Genomic DNA, 23,221 nt, shown 5'->3' on the forward strand with positions numbered 1-23,221 from the left:
CGTCAACTCGACGGAATAGCCATTGTCCACATATCGTTAGACTCTACGATCCGTCTTTGTTAGAATGAGTTATGTTCCGTGCCTCGACAGTTCGCTAGATGAACGTTAACCGCACTACAAATCATCACTCCGACCAACTCTCCGCAAGAATACCCCTCCCAACACCCCTCGCCTCGCCTCTCCACTCCATCTTTCAACTAATTCCCACCCTCGATACATTCTAGCACCATAAACGATTCTAACACGAACATACCGACGAAGTAAATGCTAGAATTGCACGACTCAGTCGCTGTGATCATATCGGATCGTTTGAACACACGATCATTAAACGTATATCTGTTAATAATAATTGCGATTGTCTGGCCGTACGTGCGCGGCGAGTTATGGCGCAGTTGCCGGGCGGCCCTCCCCCCGCGCCGCTAACCGCATCTTGAGACGAAATGGCATGCTGCAGTTTGAATGAGTGCCCAGTATATACTTGCATAAGTATGTTACGGGGTAAACGCGACTTGCCGTATCATGGAAATATATATATAATGCACTCTAAATGTCGGTTATAATTACTTGGAACGTTCGCTATGTTGGAAATTTTACCGGCGGTCGTGAATACTTGAAGACTCATTCATTTACGTATGATGTATGAAATATACCAACATTCATGTATTCTAGTAAATTTAACACTTATAGGTTTATTTATATGAACGATATTTGATATTATTTTTACAAAATGTTCATTAGTATTTGATAGTCAGTGCATCAACTGCAGTCACTGAGTAGACTTTAACGTTATACCAGACATATTTATGACTCGTCCACCGAACATAAAAATTGAAATGTGTCCAAAAACGGCAGCTGTAAAATGTAGATAAGCGTTTTTCAGCTTACGGTGCTATATAGTACTTTTTCCGTTAGGTTGCACATTTTTACGAGCACGCTCGACGGACTCGAATGGCGGTAATTTAACACAGGCGGGCGGGCAGACTCTCACGACCGGTCCCCTACGTGATCTCCGGCGACGCCCGCCGACTCGCTAATAGCGAGAATGTAAGGCCCCAAATACACTTACTTAACCATGAATTCGATACATGAATACCGAAATTGACGTATATCGATTGCTGCCATCTCATGTTGTTTTCATGTTCCAACCATACTTTAATTATAAAAAAATATATTTCAAACGCAATAAATATTTTATGAATAAAAGATCATGTTCGTGTTAAAAAAAGAAAGACTATTTTGAAACAGATATTTTGGTAAAGTAACGTAAAGATGAATGCGTAAAGTTCACTGTATTTTTAACACTATATAGAAATATGTATTGTGTATATAATTTGATATGGAAGGCCTTGTTAGATGATTTTTTCTAGTTTTTTCCAATCGCTCTCTGAATTTATATCAAAGGCAGCCGCGGTGATTGCAATTGCGTCGATTGTCACTCGTTCGTTTGAATTGACCCGCCTCAATTATTGTGACCAGCGTCCATTAGCACCCTCGCCATCAATCTCTAACAAATACGCTCCAATTTATGCAAGGACTCTTCGGGTCTCTATTACGTCCTTTTATAGCTACTGATAGTCGACAATAGTTCGGTCTAGAATAAAGATTAATGCTTTGGAACTTATTCGGTCCGTTCCATGTTATTTGGTAAATGTTATTTTAAAAGATAAGGAATGAAGGTCAATTTCTTGACATGAAATTTACGATGGTTGCGATCGTAAAGAGTTGGGAATACGATTCGGAAATCACAATTCTATAAACTCATATAAGCTTGTACTTACGATTGGTATTCATAAATGTCGGTGCCTAAATTTCAAAGTCAGTTTTATTTTAGTAAATTTGCATATACTTAGCTTTCTGGGATAAGTCATGAAATTACTTATGAATTTTCTAGAATAGTTATGATTTTGTTCTAATTTATGTCAAAAATCCAAACAATTGTTTGAATATTAAATAAAGATACACGTAATAAAATAAGATAGACTTATATATTTTTTGCATTTAAATTTGCATGTGTATCGCCAGTGTAAAGTAAGCTTAAACTGTTCAGCCTTTCGCAAGAAACAAGAGTCGCTAGGTATTGGTATGCGAGAGCCGATAACGCTGAACAAGGCCGGTGTCTGTGGTGCGTCTGTGTGTACGAGACAGGTGTGTGTATTGTGTAGTCATACTGGTTATTCATCATTAGCCCAGCGATTAACTGATGATGATTTTTGGTAGTTAATAACAGTAATTTGCATAAATTTTGGTATGTTGCAATGTTTATTGCAGAGTCGCTTCTAATATTGCTACTGTTATTTCGTCAAGTTTTATAATACTTTGCAGCGCACGACTGGTTCACTCGTATTTAATTTGGATTATGTATGACTGTACAGTTGATACAGTTTGCTTGAAATTTATGGGTATTGCACCGCTCCTGAAGGTTGCAGTGTTATGTAATAACCATTTCGTTCAATTCCCATGTATAACCTTCCTCAATAAACGAACGTTCTAAGGCAAAGAACTAAATAAAAAATCGGAACTGTACTTACCGAGATCAGTGCGTTTACTCATATAAATTCCAACGTTATATATTTGACTGTTAATTTTAGTATTGATGCTCATGAATCGGCACAGTGGGCGGAGTTAAATTCTACAAACTTATTCTAATTGTCAACTTTCAGACTCTGGCCTGTTATTCAGTATTTCTTGTCAGTTAAACTCAATTAATTCATTATTCCGACCCAAGGTTTGAACTCAGGCCTACAGGTCTGCGGCCTTATAGCGGCTTGTCATTTAAGAAATAATGGAAAGTCTTAGATAAATTATTTGGTTTTTAAATGAAACTAAAAACTCTCAGGTGGTTTTCAAATACGCCATTAACGATGAATCCATCAAATTATCATAATTACGTACATACATATACGGGTTAGGCTTTTATTTACGCCCGATTGTGTAATCTTTGTCGTCTCGCTATGGCGTCGGCTACGTATTATTATCTTTTTTTTTTATTTAGTGTAAATTTTGATTGTCTTATTATTACTAGAATGTTGGAATAATCTTTTATAGTTGTTTTGATATTCATATTAAGGAAAATATATGACGCCTATATATATATATTGTTATGTTATATTATTATCTATATATTAAATTTTGCATAAAATTTTTATTATGTCGGCGAAAATGACCCTCGATTTGTAAGAAGTAAGTCTGTATAATTATACATTGATTGACGAATCTGTTCGAAAAAAAAGAGAAGGTATTCGATATGTCACTTGGTCATAGATTTACGAAATAAAGGCGATGGAAATCGCTTCTACTCGAATCGAATGTATTTGTCAAACACCCTCAGATGTTATATTGATTCCTTAGTAGGTACCTACCAAATTAACTGCGTTTTACTTTTTACTTATGATTAAAACTTTTTGATGAATCAATTAAAGAACTCAGTATTTTTTATTTTTAATTATAACCTTTTTTTTATTTTAATTGGAAATATAAAGGAGAAAGTCAATATTTTAAAAACAATATACTCATGTGATATGAAATATATAATAATCGATATGTACCTAACGAGATTAGGTATGAATCGAGACGTTTACATAAACATGACGCAAGAATGTCGTGTTTGTTGTACAGAGCACACAGGAAAATTGTTGCGTACTTTTTTATTTGTGGCATTACTTTATATTTGAGCTGAAATATGTATTAGCAGGCAGACAAAACTAATGAATACTTCATTAGTTTTGTCTATTGTAAAAAAATGTTTTTCCTATGGCTATCGAGTAGGTATATGACTCATAATTCATTGTATTTTGATAATTAAAAAGCAGCCATCCAAAGCAGTACAAATATTTTTTATTATTATTTGTGTTATATGTGACTACATTCGAGCTTCAATCTCATAATGTTCTAGAACATGAATTTGACGCTTGACACATAACACTAGGCAACAAAAACTTTTATTTTTTCCCAGAGATCTGATTGTGTGATTCTGAACCACCATGCTATAGAAAACTTAGAACAGGAAATAAAACATCTCAGTCACGTATAACTTTAAAGAGAAATTTATTTTAAATTTAAACAAGTTTATGTAATTAATTTCAAGTAAATGTGCTATTGAGACATCAAAAATAAACCATTTTTTGTCCTTTTGACCTGTCTGTTGTAAGAAGAGGTTGGTGTCTCTCTAATCAAAAACCAACAGTAGTCTACAAGCATTGCAGTGGTTCATTTCCCCTGATAACGCTTTTCTATTGAAGCAAAATCTTGGTGGAAGCGCTCACCGTGCTCATCGCTCACTGCACCTAGATTTTCTTTAAAAAAATCTAGATGCGAGTGCAGAAAGTGCATCTTTAATGACATATTGCAACCCATTTTTTTATAAGCATCTAACATTTGATTTATAAGGCTTTCAAACTGAGGCGATCGCTTATTTCCGAAAAAGTTGCACTACGCAGACGTTAGGTTGCAGAAGATTCCATTGCTTTAATCTTGAACCCAATAGTTCAGATATTTCCTTAGGCAAGTGTCTAACAAGGTCTTCGAGCTCAGATTGGCTTATCAAATGAGGTGATTTAGATGTACTTGCCACTTGGAAGTCCTCACCTTTATCATCAGAAACTGAAGTAGTACTTGAGTGTTCGACGTGATTTGGTGGTTTAAGTACTGGAAGATCTTTCGAATGTGGTATTGGTTTTGTTACGGAAGAAACCTCTGCGTAATTTACTGTGTGCTTAGATTTCTTAGAAAAACCTTTGACATCCATTACACAAAAATAACAGTTACTCACATGATCCTTAGGTTCTCACCAAGCCATAGGTTGACGAAAAGACATTTTTGTTGTTTTCCCATTTAGCCAGTTCATCAAATTCTTGTGGCATGAGTAACAACACATATGTGGTAACCGATATTTGTCTTGGTTGTAAATGTCTAAACCAAAATATGCATGATAACACTTGGTAATCAAAGGCGTTATTTTTGACTCTTTGGAGATTATAAACCGCAAATAAGACAGAATAAATCCAGACAATTAACACAAAAGCGAGACGTGGTGAAAGAACTAAATGTATACTGACACTACAAAATATTATTTTGATCGTATGTAACAAAAATTTAGAACTACCCTCCTAAATTGATAAAAAAAGTGATTCAAAAAGAAATTTAGAAATCTCCTATTCTATACGTGATTGAAATAAATTATTATTTTTCTAATATTAGATGCCTGATTATCTATAAAATACGCTGTGAATTTTTCCCGGGAAATTTTCAGTGTTGCCTAGTGTAATTAGTCTAAATTGAAAACGGTTGAAACTGCGAAAATCTAAATCTCTAATCTATACTAATTTTATAAATGTGAAAGTAACTATATATAAGTAACTTTGTCTGTCGTTCGCGCTTTCAAGGACAAAATAACTAAACCGAATTTGATGAAGCAAGCTTGCCTCATACTTGACGACCAACCACTAAAACGCGAAGACGCGGGCGACAACCAGTATTATATACTAAACCTGTGAAATCCGATGTATCTTTTGCGAGTTATAGTTTTTCTAGTTTTTTAGCATTACAAAAACTTCTCCACTGTTATGACAGGTTACGAGAATTCCTATTTTAAAAATCGATTTATTATCAGTTGTATTTAAGTGAAAACATTTGATTGATTTCATTAAAACTTTCTAAAATGGACATAATATTAATTATGTTCGATCTTCGGTAAAAAGAAAAAAAATTAATGACGTATTTCTTTATTAATGTCTTACCTCTTCATATAAGCAAATATTTAGCAAATTACGACTGTAGCTCATTGTTTATTCAAACCAATGAATAAAACGCAAACACGAGGCAAGATATGCCTCTAGTAAATACCCGACTTCACGCGGTTTTGTGTTACTAACGCCACTAGGGCTGCGATATAACGAAAAAGTATATGTGATCGAGTTTATTTGAAGAAGAAAAAACACATTAAAAAAACAGACAGGAAATATAAATTACGTCATCACGATGAGGATAACCACGAAGTTTTTAACACTTGCCAACCCTGCCGGCCCTTCGTATTGAGAGCGATACGGTAAACAGGAAAATGCTGGAGGCATCGCTGGTGGCCTTAGTCATTGAAGAAAATCCGAAGTTTTGAACTTTATAACATTGACTGAAAGTAGAAAATTGTTTACGCACTAAGTTGTTTAGTTAGAAACTCTCGCTTAGGATATGTTCACATCTTTGGAAACGAAAAAGCTCGAAGCTCTCTACCCATTTCAGTCGTATTGCGATAAGAATATATGTAGTTAGACATATAAGGAAATATGTTTATTGTTGGCGAAAAGTAATAAGTACTCTAGCGGTTATATTACTTTTTGTAATTGTATGTGTAATCTTTTAACATATGGGTAAGAAAATATTATTGCTGGTTAAATTCATAATGTAACTTAAAAGGATACTTATTCATGCTCACCCATAGTCTAATGTTAGAGCAAAGCAAATATTATTCGTTTCGTTGCTGCGTTTCAGCTATTCAAATTATTTAACAAATTCCTTGCTACCTAGCAATTAGAGCCCGTAAATACATTGCAATAAATATCAAAATCGTGCGTTGAGATGACAGTTGAAGTGTAGCGTTGCCCAACGTAACGGTTTGACAGATGATTTGCAAAACGTGCGTCACGTTCCGCGAATTATCCAATAGTCGCTTTTATTTATTTTATTTATGTCTGACAATATAATTATTTCGCTTTACCGTGAGGATGTGTGTTTATTTTAGAAATAAGATGCGTTAAAACCAACTTTTTATAATTAATATTCTAAACTAGCTGCACATATTGGCTTCGTATGAATAGATGATGATTTATGTCAAACTTTCTACTGTAGGACAGACAAACGAAGAAAACAATCTTGCTCTTAGACTAAGAATCTTCTCGGTTTTACGCTGAAAAACTTATTAAATTCATTATAATCGGTTACACTTTGAAGAAATAAATGGGTGACAAGTATATAAACACTGATTTTCATATGTAGAGATAGATAGATATAAATAAAGTGTGCGTATTGGACGGTTCGTACTCAATCATGCCCGAACTGATAGACACAGAAAATTTGGCAAAGCACTTCATAATTTAGTTAAAGTATGTATACAGTAAGTTTTTCTAATTATTACATATAACAATATAAGTGTTTAGACGTTCAACGTTAGAAACTAATACGGCAGATTAGCGAATTGTCAGAATTACTACAATAAAACAACACCAGATCACTTTAAACCACTGGGCCATCTACAATCAATCTTAAAACTCAATTAAACATTGAAATTTTCAATATCACTCAAAAATAAACGTCTCGTCGTTGGATCTTTGAATATTTCATAACAAACGTTTAATAGAACCGTGCCCGTCGTTATATAATACTATTTTAAATCCCGCACCGTGTTTACAATTTAAATAGACGTTTCCCAGTGGCAGCGTTGAAACAAAAGTGTACAAAAAATGTCTAGCGTTCGATATCGGGATAAATAAAAAAAAGGTAAAATGGCGGCCAGGGTAACAAAAGCGAGTTTGAATTGTTTGCGAAAATCAACTGAAATTTATCTTATATTTTGCATATACTATATATTTTATTTGCATATTTTTTAGTAAGAGTAAAAACTCTGTACACGCTTCAACACTTATGAAGTATATAAGTTAATGTACCTACGTATATGGTATAGGTACTGAAGAGCGCCTAAGTCACCGTTAAATGTCAGCGAATGTGGCAGTTAGTAACTAATTTATCATAATCTGAGCGTAGTAAAACTTTATCTTACCTAACTTTATCCGTTTGTTTAAGTATTAAGTATATTTGTTCTTATATTAGCAAAATACGTTAAGTATTCTTTATGAAAGTAAGTGAATTTATCTTTAATAGTTTTAATGTGTGTTTGAAGATTCAGAGATGTAATTTATGACGATTCATACACATACATATATATATATATTTTAAAATTCAACGAACCTGCAAGATTTAATTAATTCAACTTAGTGACACTAATGTGTATCGCCCACATTAAATATAATATCTATCTAAACTACAAACCGCTATGTTGGCTACACTTATAAAAATTGTTATCTCATCGAAAATAATTTAATTTTGGATTATAATTAGAAGTCAATATGTATTAATATCCGAAAATCTCTACATTTTTTCAAATTCATATATTATTTTACATAGACTAAATTTTGACGAACGTTTTATTAATTATTACACAAAGTTAAGTTTCCAATGAACTTATTTTTTACTGGTCGCTTAACATTAACAGCCTGTAAATTTCCCACTGCTAGGCTAAGGCCTCCTCTCTCTTTGAGGAGAAGGTTTGGAGCATATTCTACCCCGCTGCTCCAAAGCGGGTTAGTTGGTGGATACACATGTGGCAGAATTTCGTTGAAATAAGACACATGCAGGTTTCCTCACGATATTTTCTTTCACCGCCGAGCACGAGATGAATTATAAACACAAATTTAGTTCATGAAAATTCAGTGGTGCTTGCCTGGGTTTGAACCCGCAATCATCGGTTAAGGTGCACCCGTTCTAACCACTGGGCCATCTCGACTCTTTACTACTGGTAACCGTTACGATTTTAAAAATGACAGTTTTTTTTTGTCCACCTATAATTATTATTATTACAGAACTATCAAACTAGCCCTATAAAAACATCGAATCAATTATAGCTTATCAGTGTTCATATAACTAATTAATTCGAGTCTCATTAAAATAATCTTAGTTTTATAGCAGATCAATTTGATGCATATATAAATAGAATAATCTGTTTTAAAGCGTTTAACGAGAAGTAATAATAACTTTCTATAACTGTTTTATAATTATTTTTCGATAAGAAATAGATTTGGGTATGCTTCGTTTGTAAAATCCTCTGTATTTATGCCCCTAACTTCGGGGTAAGTTCCAGTTGTTAATTTCACAGGGCCATCTCTTATACTTGGTGGTGGCTCTGTGGAAGCCCGCCTGGGTATGTACCCCGCACCACCATCTCATAATACATTCTACCTCCAAGTAGTAATACTTAGTATTGTTATGTACCGGGTTGAAGGGTGAATGAGCCATTGTAACTATAGGGCCTAGGGACATAACGTCTTAGTTACATTGGTAGGCTACCAATTTTATAAAAAAATATCTCAGCTCCAATAATATCTATAAATGATACTAAAATGTTTATTACCAATAGCAAATATATAATGGAGGAAAGTACATTTAATTTCATATTATATACATATAAATAAGCATTATACATCTTGAAATTTGTCAAAAAATTTACTCGACAAATCATAAAATTCAACAAAGAAATAAACGACGAGGCACGCGTTCAAAATAATGCTCGTTGTTCCGCACAGCCTTTATGCTAATTCAAGTGCACGTAGTGGCTATAAATCTGCGGCTAAGCGGCTACGTTGCTTCGCACTTAGCCAGCTAGGCTAAGGTCAAATTCAGATAGTTATATAATAGGTTTAATTAGTATATAACATCTTATCATTCTCACTTATAATATATTTAATTTAACACTACCTTTAATAAATTATTCAAATTTTAAATACTTTTTTATATGTCTATGGCAAAATGCTTAGTTTGAGAGAGATGAAAGCATGTTCCGAATATTTAATCTCTATTGAGTAGTTAATGAACATGACCGAGAGCCTCCTCTCCCTTTCAGGAAGTTTCCTTAGCCCAGCCGTGGGAAATTTACAGGTTTTTTACTTTAAATATAAAATCGTTTTTAAAATCTCCAATCAAATTAAGTCGAACGATTCTGAATAATAACAACGTTTTAAAATGTAAGTAATATGGTTATTGAGTTTAAATATACGTTAATTAAGTATCCACGGGTTTTTCAAGTAAAGATACCCACGATATAATATTCAAGGCACGTTACCTCTGGAATGGTGGTCGGAACGCTTTCAGGTGTCCCCGTTAAATTTCTCTTTGGGCAATAAAACATATAAATTGGTTTTATATTGTAAAAATATACGGTTAACGAGGAATTTTCAACTCGTTGTGTACATAATATCATTTAATTATATTTTATACTTCACGGCATTTTTTGTGTATGTTTAAATCTTAAGACTTAATGTAGATTAAATCGCGACGCATCGTTTTCGTAATCACAAAATCGAAACGTGACAATTGACGAGCATTCGTTGTTAAATCACATAAGTGTATCCAGAATAGTTTATAATAATAATAATCATATTGCAAACGCTTCCGTTTCGTTTAACGTCTAAAATTGTTTTTCCTTGGAGGGTGAAGTATAAAGTGCTAGATCGACGCGATGTGAATCAGGTAAAAGGAAGTGTTTTAATAAAATATTAAAATAACCATTTTCTGATCGCACACATTCGAAACTTCATAGCATTAACCTCTGCAACGTACTTTCAGCTGAAAGTTGGAGCCTTGAGTGTCCGCATACGAGTTTGAATATATAAAGGTTTTATAAACCCTGAGCCGAGTGGCTTGGGAATTCTAACTACATATTCGTTGTGACAGCTGCTGCACAAGATGCAGAATTTTCACGTAAGCTTGTAAATTCATAACTGTTTGTCTGGTTAAGCGATATTGTTTTTTTACTTTTAACCACATTGCGTTATCTTTTTAACGGTTTTTTAGAAACAGTCGACTCTTCGGGTATTTTATTTATATGGAAATCGCTTTCGCACATTGCTATTGATGTAGTAGTCTTATGATGCCAATATTGTACTCATTAAATACATCGAGGTAGTTTATTGTTCAAGAAAATATCTAGTTTATGCTAGTTATTGATAATATTTAATGTTTTATTTTATACAAGAGGTGCTTGTGTCTCAAACAATATATGAGTAGTTGCCTACAGTTTACCAGAATGGTTGACTTTTATGGTTACTGCTCTGCGCCTTTGGATCGTAACGACAAGTTTTATAGCCTACCACCCTACCTCAATAAACGGGCTATCTAACGCGGAATGATTTCTTTTAAATCGTAATGGAAGTCTTGAAATTCTCACAAACATTCAAGGTATAAATAAGCTCTTTAAAAAAAACTAGGGGTAAGAATGTTGTAAAACAGTACCATCCATTTAAATTCAACGCCTACAGAGAAGTATATTACATATTATAGAAATCGATTTCGATGTCCCTATATTTCCGACCCCTGTTGGCCCGTGACCCGTTTCCCATAATACTCGGTAACAATACGCCGATATAGCCGCTCTCCGAACGCTGGCATTGAGAATGTGCAGTATTCAATTACCGAAGAAAAAATTGCTATAACTACTTTCAATCTTGTATCTCATTGGCACGAGTTGGTAGTAACAAGGGACTACTTAGTGCTTAAAGACGATATCATCTCAACATATTAAATTTTATACATTTTTATTAATTTAAAAGTGAATGAATTTTACGTAATTATTACGTTAATTGCTCAGTAAAATGTTTAAATTTTTCAGTTCAATGTCAGATTTAATGGCCTTTACGCAATATTTGTTTTAATATTAACAAATTAACAAATGAATTGGTTTTCGTTTATTGCGATTAATTTAATTACCGATTATCGATTAAATTTAATACCAATTACTAATTCCATTTGGCAGGTTTTTTTTCTACTTTTAATACATGTAAGAATTTTTTGAACAAGAACCGGCACACAAAGCGAACCAATCGTTCTATTACTACAATAGCACGCCTATTCAATAGTGTGAAAACGACGTTATAATTACGTGTGTGCGTGATAATCGCATCGAACTATACATAGATACCTACGTTTTTCCACGTGTGCGTGACCCGTGCGGACTTTGAACCTTTCCTTCGCAACAACAATGCGAGATGTGTGAATGCCTAAGACGAATGTTACTGAACACGTATAGACAGCGCTTAATTAGCACTTTAAAATCGCGCATCCGTTGTATGTATCTGTTGTATCATCTGACAATTGTATTGCGTTCAACGCCAACGATAGAAATAGATCAATAAAAAAAGATCGTCTGCTTTTGTAAACAAAAAAAAAACGTTGTTTATTTTAAACAAATGTTCACTCAAGAAACTACCGAAATAGATTTCAAATTTCTTTAAAGACTTTACAATAAAGACTATGGCGTTATTTGAAAATATATATATAATGTAGTCCTAATATAATCGTCATTGACTTTATTCGTTTAGGTATGTGTGTTTTTTTATGCAAATATAAAATTAGGTTTCGTATTCCTCTACCAATAGTACATCTACAGATCAAATTATTCAGTAAACGTACCGCGTAAGTAAGTTATTTTACGTCGTGTTAAGTCTCGTGTCTCGTCGAACGGTAATAAAATTTGTTCCATCATCATATATATTGCTGTGTCATGTTAAATTCACCGTTGAGCCTACAGTTAGTACTGATATTTGTGTATTTTTATGTAAAAACTTTATCGTTAATTTGTATTGGACAATGACAATTCTTTATTTGCAAGTTTAATTAACGAACTACAAACTGAAAATTAAACTAACATTACAGCTCTAACATTTAATTAGATCTTGTAATGTGAGGATTCAGAATTAAAGTATACTTTCGTGTGTGTTTGCAGGGCGATAATATACTGGATCATTGAACGTTGACGTTGATGAAACGTTGATTCACAAATTTATAACATGTACGATTTAAAAATTATGACACTAGTCTGATTAAATTTCCATTAACTTTACGGCGTTTTTTTTTGAGACTGACGTTTCAACTATAATAATATAATAGGCACATCCTATTTATGACCTTAGTTACATTCTAACATAATCAAAATGTTAAAAACTATTCAAGCATTCCTTATTTTGTGATGAGTACAGTCTAACTTTGAAGTGCTGAGCGATACGACGGTGGTATATGCAAATAAAAGTAATAATCAATAGCAAAGACAAGACAAGCTCTTCCGGCTTAGCTAGATCGCTTAACCGAACAATCGAGCCGTCGAGTAAGCGATACTGTAGCCTCATACTCAGCTGGATACAAGGCTGATCGAGTGTATTATATATATAAACGCCTTTTTAAGTTTATTTTTGTTGCACAGCAATAAAATAAAAAATCAATGACGAGCTTCAAATATTCGTAATTTTTTTTTTATGTTATTTGCTAAATGACTTGAAACAAAAAGAAGGAAAATAATATGTAAGTGAAAACATGAAATAAACAGTGAAGAGATAATACAAACATTTTTCAAAGCGCAATTTTAATGTTAAAAATACATTCGACTCAGCTATTACCCCGCATTGGCAAGTTTCCCTTCCACGAACCGGTTAGATTCCTTTATCACTGCAAGGGGGCATGGGGACCACAACTCGTTTCACGTTCACCCGCTCGTCGCTAGCTGACTAAGCTATTAGGGTGTCGAATGATCTCGCGACGAAATGGCTTATCGACAAAAATTGCCCGAGCTGTAGATTACGCTTTAATCTCTTTTGGAACCGTTGCACACATAAATGCCATTACTAATTGCGTACTGTATATGAAATCAAATTAAATATGTTTTTTTAGAGCATTGAGTTGAGTAAGTTTAGGTAAACAAAACCTTATGTATTATCTCGTTGCATATTTCATTCGCACATTCCGAAAGAATAAAATATGTGTGTGAAAAGAACTAAGTCGAAGTGTGAACAAGCGTGAGAAGTGTTCAACTCACGACAAATGGCACCAGCGTTAAGTCTTTTGTCGCGTGATGTTGTGTCGTTACACAGTAAAGCTACAATGTTTTTTGTTGGTTTTATAGTCCGGCACCAAATAAACCGACGAACGCACCTAGCATAAGTTGGCGTCATATTGACTGTAAATGCTTCATTCCAAACCACGACAGCGACAGGTCTAAACGTTTAGAAAATTGTATCGTCACTTTTGAAAGTGCCTGTAATTAATGATTATGACTGTATCTTTAACATTATTACTTCTAAATTATACGTAAAATTCCTAGAATTCACATTCCGGGCCGACATTGTTAAGAAGCTTCGGAAGTGTTACAAATATTTAATAGATATTATTAATTTGCGTTTAAATTATAAAAAGTAAAAGTTTATTAAACGATATTTTATCTACCTAATTCTAATTTCGAATTAGCCAATTAAAAAATTCCATAATTCATAATTTAATAATTTGAAATGAACTCCGAAATGGTTTGACCATGTTTCAACAAAATTTTAAAGTTAAAGTTTTAAATTTCAAGATAGTAGCCAGAGCTTTGTTGAGATGGGTTTGTCTTTCCAATTCGTTCATTGTTCGGAAGCGTCTTTGTGGAAACGCTGACAGCGTAGTTTTGTTGGCGTCGTTTCGCGTGCCACCATGAATAAAAGTTTGACTTCGATACGGAATTGTTGAGTAGCGCTTTCCTCTCAATGTATTCGAAAGTGTTTTATTACAATCGTCGAAAGTAATTTATTGTCATTATACTTTTGCGTAACTTTTATTATATATTGTTGATAATATTGACATTACTCGAGTTTCAAGTTAAAGAAAAACCTATGCATTTTAACGATTAATTATTGAAAGGCTAAAAATGTTAGTTTAAGTTTAATACATATTATGTTTTTATTTAAAAATGCTTAAAAAAATATAATAAATACTTTGATGAATGGATTTCAAGTAAAGGTTATACAAATGTTGGTTTTTATGTCACCCTTACACATAATGCTTTTCTGGTCCAATGGTCGGAGCTTAATAAATGACAAAGGCCATATATTTATACAGTTTCATCGTCCGAGCACATGACCATCTATCGGGTTTAAGCAAGTTATTGATCTGTCAAACGACACCAGCGGCCATCTTCGAAAAGCTTACGGTTCACAAAGTAGCAAGCGTGTTAAAACTTGGAAATGCTTTCACTTTGTTGTCACGCGACGGATACGATTGGGTATCATTCGTTGTAAATACACCGACAATGGTTTTATTTTATGTTACAGCTTAACTACAAAACGTCAATTTATGTTATAATATAAACAAGTCAGTTGTATCGATATATAAGTGGAAATTATATTTGTAGAATAATTATTGTTGAATATATTAAGTAATATAATAGTTGCTACAAGATTATTTTCTTTAATTATTATCTGTATGCGATCTGTCTTGGCTATATCTCAAAGATATTTTTAGATAATTTCTGTCGGATATGTCACAACCTCGTCCCTTGTTTGGTTTTAAAATAAGACACGAATGAAAGTACTTACTTTACTTTATGAAGGTACTGCTTAGTAATAAACGTTTTAAGTTTCTATTTAGTTTAAAAAATATATATATTTAATTTTTAAAATAACAAATATAGTGAGTATATTTTAGATCGTTATTTTATAATTCGTAATTAAAAACTTTTAAAATATTCGCATAGCTTTCAAATGAAATTGTCAAATATAATCGTAATCGTTCTCGTCTCAGCCCGTACAAACGCTAGCTCGCGTCGCGGCCGGTCCGGTCGGCGCGGGTGAACGACCCGAGCGCGTCCCCGCGATCGAACGCCGCCTCTCCGCCCTGCCCCACTTGCGCGACAGACATTTTACCGTACTTTCTGTTTTCTGTGCTACTACTATCAACTAACCAACAGTTTTATTTTATTCGGACATCGTCCTTCAGCTAACCGAAAGAGGGCCTTCGAAAATAATATATTCCATATTTGCAACTTTAGTTTTGTGTATGAAAATTGGGTTTTGAAGTCGTAAGTTTTATTTCGATTACATTAGATTCAAATAGTTAGTCTCATTTGAAGTGGGTAAAAGTTATTTGTTAACGTTTTATATATTTTTAAATACATTGTATATCTATATAATGTCTAAGAATAAAAAAAAACAAATAATTTCTGCGTTCTTTAGCTTATATTAGTGGATTAACCATTCAATCATTCGCGAGTCCAATAGAAAGTATAAGTTTCATTTCTTTAGTATTAAATTTCAATAGTGCATAGTTTTTATTATTGCACATGCACGATTAATTATAAAAATATTTCTTTATTTTTCCTAATACGAAAGCCATGGTAACCCCTTAAGAGCTATACACACCCCGTAGTATATGTTGAATTATGACTTCTATTGCAATGTCGAAAGGATGCAACGTGTGTGTAACTATACATTTCCGTTCTTCTAACAAGTACACGGTCGACTTTTTTTTAAGCTGCACTCGACAACGCGACGGTCGGTTCCTATCTCGTTTTTAGGTTAAGTTTTTAATCCTTTAAAAATGCATAAAGATGTATATTTTTTTGATTTCATTAAATTTATTTTTGCAATTAAAACATGTTCACATATACATACTTCTATCGTAATGAAGTACAAGTTTGTGATTTTGAGTTTCTCTGTTATTTAACATGATGTAATAATGGTTGCTCATACTGTTTGGATGATTTTGAAATTTTATGATGAATTAATCCTTTTCATAAAATACGTTTATGAAAAATACGTTGATCGTTCCACTTTAATTCTTACATTGTTAATTCAATAGTGTTCGTGCATATATGGATCCTTATTAAAAATCTTTTAAATAATTAAGTTTATAAAGTGATATATTTTTACGAGACGATCTAAAGGATTCACGAACTACTCTCAAGAGTTGTATACGTTACATACAATTAGTTACATTCTCATTGTTTCAGTGACAATAGCAGCAGAACTAATAAACAGTTTGAATCGAGTTTAGTTTGATACAAGTTGTGTTATTGGTACTGTTACTAAAATTTCCAGTGCATACGAGTAGGGGCTTCTGTCGAACTCCAACTAGTTAGAAGCTCCGAACTTGCAACTAATCCGTCAAAAACATGCTAGCGACTACACCTATCTTCAGTTTTAACTAACTTAAGTTTGAAATTTCCCTCGTTACAACACTCCGCCGCTTCCTATGTGAAAATCGCCTTTCATATACTTTACTTTGACTTTGTACTTAGTCTTGTTTTCTTGTTTGAAACAACTTTGTATATATTATATACGAGCAAGTTTTGGTTTTATTGTAGACATTAGTGAATTTAACTTTAAACGCTATTTAAACATATGTATAACATTTTGTGTATTTAGATAACAGTTTTCAATTTAAGTGCTTATGCTTTACTTGATCGAAGTAAAATCGAATCGAAACATACGAATGTTAAGCATATAAGATTGATGGCGAATAGTTACTATTTAATTTCCCGACGATTTCGTCTCGGTAGAATTTAACTATATTCCAAAAGTTTTAGCTTTATACCAAATTTAACATTGCAATACATCGATTCCAAAGTGCTTATAAAGAGTCCACTTTAATAAATTATATTTTTATAATTATATTATAATTGTATTGTTTTTAATAAATGCAGTTACATAACGGTAGAAAAATGAAGGCGATAGACGGCGTTTTTAAAATTTTATTTGGAATACATTTTTGTTTTTCAATAAATAGATTAGTTTTATTTATAATACTAAAACCTTTAGCATTCATCCAATATAGGGTACCAACATTGTTAACGAATGTTACGCAATGATGTAATTAACTCATTATAGAAACTAGCTATAATTAACGTTAATTTCTAAATTCATGGAAATTATTGCATAATTATCATTAGGGCAAAGTGATTGCTTCTGATAACTGTATTAGTATAGCATATACACTAATAATATATATGTTAATTTAATCAAACGAATAGCTTAATAAATTTAATATACATATTAATATAATTAATTATAACACATTTCCCCGGTTTATTTAAATGTATCGAAAGAATTTAAATTAACCTTAAAATTGAAAATGCACCTTTAGAATAATTTATCATATCATTTTACGAGTCTGAGTACAAAGAATACAAACTTAATCTAAAAATGTTTAATATCTTATGTTATTATTATTACTAATATTCGAATAATATTCGATAAATATTTATTTATTAATTATAATACAACTCTATTACACTTAATTATTTATATCCACTTTAATTTTACTTCCATAGTTCCGTCGTCATAAGTTACGTCGACGTTCAAAATACATTTTTTTCGTAAATCCATAATGAATATCCTAGATTATATACGAGCTCTCGACCAATGATATCGCGTCAATTCGCTGTTAAATGTTGTTTATTTTACTTTTGTCCTCTGTGATTGGAATAGATTATAGACACTACGAATTTTTAAATGGGTTTAAAGTTTTATTTAAAATGACAGCTACAGACGTATTCGTACCGTATATAGTAAATATAGTCGACAACTCTGATATCACAAACGACACACACGCGACAGACCTGTGACTAAGGCCATATTTTATCCATCAAAATCTATTTCGTTAGCGATCTGTGCAACATTTTAATACTATAACTTAGTTGTTATTTAGTATTATTATTTTTATGAATGTACGTAATATGTTCCGTCACAGGAATCGTTATTAAATAGAGCATTAGAGATACGGTCCGTTTCGAAATACGTCTGGTAGTGATTATAATTTATTGACCAATTCGCTTTATCCTTTAAGTATAATGGTTAATTATATATTGAATTACTAATCTATACATTTTAGAACCAGTAATAAAATTATAGTAATAAATATATTATAATTTCAAATGAAACACTAATTGGATTTCATAAAAAAGATACAACTTTTAAAATCTCAAATCTGTAGTAGAACATTGTGGTGGTTAAGTCTAAAACTTTCTCCTCGAGGAGGGAGGATGACTTCCCCAGCATTATGACATTTATGGAATGTTGAATGCTGTATTTAGAATTGACAAAAAAACTTCGTTTACATTTTATTTATTATGAACTTAAATATTGAACGCTGATCGTAACAGATGTACACAAACAATTAACCAATTTGACAGTACTAAATATGTTGCCATCTCTTTACGCAGAGATTAAAAAGAATAGTATTTTAGTACTATGAGATGGGCTAAGTTTAGAGATTGTTTATCCGTTTCATACATATGTATATCAATGAGGTTCAGTGTAAAAGGGAATTAAACTAGCTGATACGTAAATGACAACGTATTTGAAGTTAGCAAGCCAGCGGGCGAGTTTTCGACCAATATTCTTAGGTAAGTATAAGTAACAAACAGGCAGGAGTCAGCGGGGACGTGAAACTTGGTAGCAAAAGATTTAATGGAAGTTAGTCCCCCGTCTTTGTCTAAGTTCGGGCGCTCGTCTGGTCGCGCCGCTACGTTCATAACTTCACGGAATTTAGGGCTGGTAATGATGATATTATTTTGATATTTCTTTAGACGAATATATTTGAATTCTTTTATATTATGTTTTATTGCAAATGCGCCCTTGTAAGGAATGTACTTTCAAACCACACTTCATAACAAGTTTATAACTATTCCATTATATAGATATTATAAGTATTGATTGAAATATGTTACATGTATTTATAGAAGTACAGATATTTAATACAACAAGGTCACTAATAATATTTACGCTAAGATATTTATAAAGATAAAAAGAAACATCGCCGCAGACGCGTCGTCTCGACCTGAATGTGACAATTTGAATCAATTTAACAGTCATTAAATTTACATTTTCCCGGTCCTTGCGGTACCGTCGACAACCCTACAGGAATATGTATATATAGAGGTTAGATTGTAGGAAAGTTTTATTGCTCTTGAATTTCATTATAACTTTCGAAGCCTCTCTCCTCTTTAACGTCTTTAAACGTGGATTGTTGTCTAATTTGTACAAATTATGTTTGAATCGCGAATAATATTCGTTGATCTTTTGTATTATATATTTATGTTATGTCAGTGTACTTGATTCGGTCTGTTATAAGTAATCGGACATTGTTTTCCCTAAAAATAAAAATAATTATTGGTAACTCAAAATTTTAACACAAATTAAAATAACTATTAATACATAAATATCCAAAATATTGGACAAAGAACAGGAGGTCTCTTATCTAAGAAAACATTTGCAGCTCCATCCACCTCGCCGTGAACATCAATCATCTAGAATCTTGGTCAAATTTTATATATATATATACATAGTTGAAAAGAACCCGTCTGAAAATAAACTTGTAGTCAGTTAAATATAGTTTCCATTCTACAAGAATCGTATAAAATTGAATGGAAACAGAATAACTTATTTCTTAAAGGCAGTTTCTCATGTTTATGTAACCTTGCTGCAATTTATTGACCCCGTAACATAAATTGAATCGATAGCGACCGTGAATATTTATTGGACACGTAATTGGTTTTATTGATTGTACTAACGTGATTAAACTTAGGGCCCTTGCGTTCATTGCGAGATGACATTTGAAGTATAACCAAGAACAACTAAATCAGTTCTAATTAGGTATCGAAGGTTATGTTTGGAAACAGAAAAATAGTTATCGTTTATATTCCATATAATGTTTTAGTTTGATTACAATCCTAAATGCACTTGCACTTTCATCTTTTTTTTTCCTACTAATATTAAGTTTTTAGTTGATTAAAGTTAATATAACAGTTCGACAATTCTTAAACTCTCTGTCAACAAAACAAATACTTTAAGAAATTCTGGCCATGTTTTTGACAAATCGTTGCAGAAGTTATAACCTCATTCACCAAGTACCTACCAGAGAACCAGTAATCAGATTCACCAACGAGATTATGTTTATTAAAAATAAATGGTTGGTAAATCTGATTACTACTAGACTTTCATCATTAGAGTAAAAAGTAATTTAGTCTTTACGACTTGTTACGAATTCGCATTATTCAAATGTCTAAGTAAAGTTATATGATATTATGGAATTAATTTAAAAAATAAATGTTTGAATAGCCTTTAATGTCGTATTATAAATAAAGTAATTAATTCACCCTAAAGCAACTGAGGGCCGATTAAATTAAAGATTTACGTCTAATTGCCGCAGTAATCCCGATAGGACGTATCTGCGGCAATCGATCGAAGGATTGTCCGTCCGTCAAGATAATCTGGCCAACTGTAAATTAATGCATTTGCCTTTGTGTCTCCTGTCTATATCAGAAGCCGATACGTCTGTACATACGTATATTAAGGATTTGAGAGGACTGTTTCATATATGTTTTGTTACCTTTTCTTCTTTGTACATATTTATAATTGGTAGACAAAAATAGGTCATCTGATGGTAAATTAACAACCTTTAGACATTGCCAAAGAACCGCAAACCTCTGTAGTTCCTAAAGTTGGTGGTGCTAAAAATATACCCGTTGTGCCTGTAATAACACTGACTCACTCTTCCTTAAAACCGGAACACAACAATATTAAGTATTGTTGTTTGGCGGTAGACTAAATGATATGTAGGCGTTGTCGGTTTGTACAAAACTCTACAACCAAATAAAATATATTCCAGAAAAAATATCATTTGATTGGCATATCATGGCAAAACTTGTAATATATTTTTTAATTCGTTACAGATTTTAATCTCGTAGTTTACCTTGCCACTCATAATAATATTTCTGAATACTCAAGTTCGCTATAATTAATTAATCATAGTAATTATTATTTTTTAGAAGATTATAATAATTTGACATTTAAAAATATACATCGTTTTTATGCGTCTGATAACGTACTTGTTTTAAAATATAACGACTCATAGTGTAATTATAAACGAATTCATTATTATTCAAACGTCTAAGTATTACTGAATGAGGAAAACGAAAATTATCTTTGTAAATAAAATAAATTGCTTACTTATTATAAAAAAAGTATGTTTCTTTAATGTTTGTCCTTCAATTATTCTGGAACGGCTAGACGAATTTTAATGCAATTTGGTATAGTAATCGATTCTGGCATAGCATCGATTAAAAGATTTCATAGGCTTTTCAATACTTAGCTAATGTCTTGACGACCTCCGTGGTCGAGTAGTGTGTACACCGGTTTTCATGAATACGCCACTCCGATGTAGATGAAAAATCATTAGTTTTCTATGTTGTCTTGGGTCTGGGTGTTTGTGGTACCGTCGCTTCTTCTGATTTTCCATAACAAGTGCTTTAGCTACTTACATTGGGATCAGGGTAATGTTTGTGATGTTGTCCAATATTTATTATTTAATGTCTAGCTGACATTAGCTAAGTGTTACATAAAATTGGTTTAAACTAATTTTAATTTATTCTAACGTATATTATATATCATGTCATACATTGAATATTAAATAGTAGATAGTGTAAAATGTGCATGAATCTTAAGTAATTGTTAGTACAAATGCAGTTGGTAAATGTGTCACTGTTGTATCCGTATACCTATAACAGTATTTCAACAAAATGTATTAAATTTTCAACATATTTCAAGCGGAGGATATTGCAAGGGTAAATAACCAAGTGGCCTTTAGAAAACGATCGGGTTAGAATTACTTGCGGTCGGACTGCGACGGTCTTTTGTGTCGGTGAAAGGCAAGAGATAGGGATTGGATAAATACCCTTTATTTTAAATTTAAAACGTTTAAATTTTAACATTATTGAATTAAACGTTATATGAAACGAAACAGAAAGTCGAAACTGTTTCGTTTATACATATATAAATATATAATATTTGTCTTTTAAAAGTGAAACATCTTCGAAAGAGACTGTACTCAATTCGATGTTATTTTAGTCAATTATTATATATATTTAACTTTACTCGAACGTTACTTATGTTTTTAAATGTAAATGTGGGGTTTAAACTTGTGCTACATGTATTTATGTAAAACTAATATATATATTCAAATACAATGTTTTCTAACGTATTATCGCCTTATAAAAACATCGGTAGTTTTAATAAATAAAAACGTTAAAAGGACGCCACGTACTTCAACACGAGACAATAACTGATCCGCAAGTCCGCAACTAGCTTGTATAACAGCGAGCGCCCTTGGGACACCGCAATCGATAGTTCATAGACCCCGGTTACTAGTTATTGGGTTTTGAAACCGTGTACCGTAAGACCCGTAGCGATAAGAAAATGTCCGTTTAGCTGATAGTACTAATTACAAACTAATATTGACGTCGCTTTGGTTTGCGATTTGGTTATTTATGTTGTTTTACTTTGAATTCAATTGTCAATTATTAAGTGGAATTAGATTTTATATTTCTTAGAAGCAATAATTTAGTTTTTAGTATGTGTTATCTATAATAGATTTTTTGCTGAATAAAAAACACTTACTTAAAGTTTAAATTTAAATTCGACTCGAAATTAATAGCTTGAATAGAGCTAACGGTATCCGGGCTGCCTAGCGTGAAATAAGTCATAGGTTCGACTCCCGGTACCTTTGGGTATTTTCGTCCCCAAGTTAATTTGAACGGATAATTCGTTGAAAACGAATGTTTTTTTTTAATAAATAAATTTTCTTGAAATTGACGTCTCCATGTTAA

The 23,221-nt window shown here is 32.4% G+C and overlaps 1 protein-coding gene across 6 annotated transcripts in view; it reads left to right on the forward strand.

Annotated features, from left to right (window-relative positions):
• LOC113398119 (C-terminal-binding protein) overlaps nt 1-23,221 on the forward strand; it is an 83,345-nt gene that overhangs the window by 27,592 nt on the left and 32,532 nt on the right. The gene's annotated exons all lie outside the window — the stretch shown is intronic.

Source organism: Vanessa tameamea, chromosome 24 (genome assembly GCF_037043105.1).
Source record: "Vanessa tameamea isolate UH-Manoa-2023 chromosome 24, ilVanTame1 primary haplotype, whole genome shotgun sequence".
Taxonomy (NCBI): Eukaryota; Metazoa; Arthropoda; class Insecta; order Lepidoptera; family Nymphalidae; genus Vanessa; species Vanessa tameamea.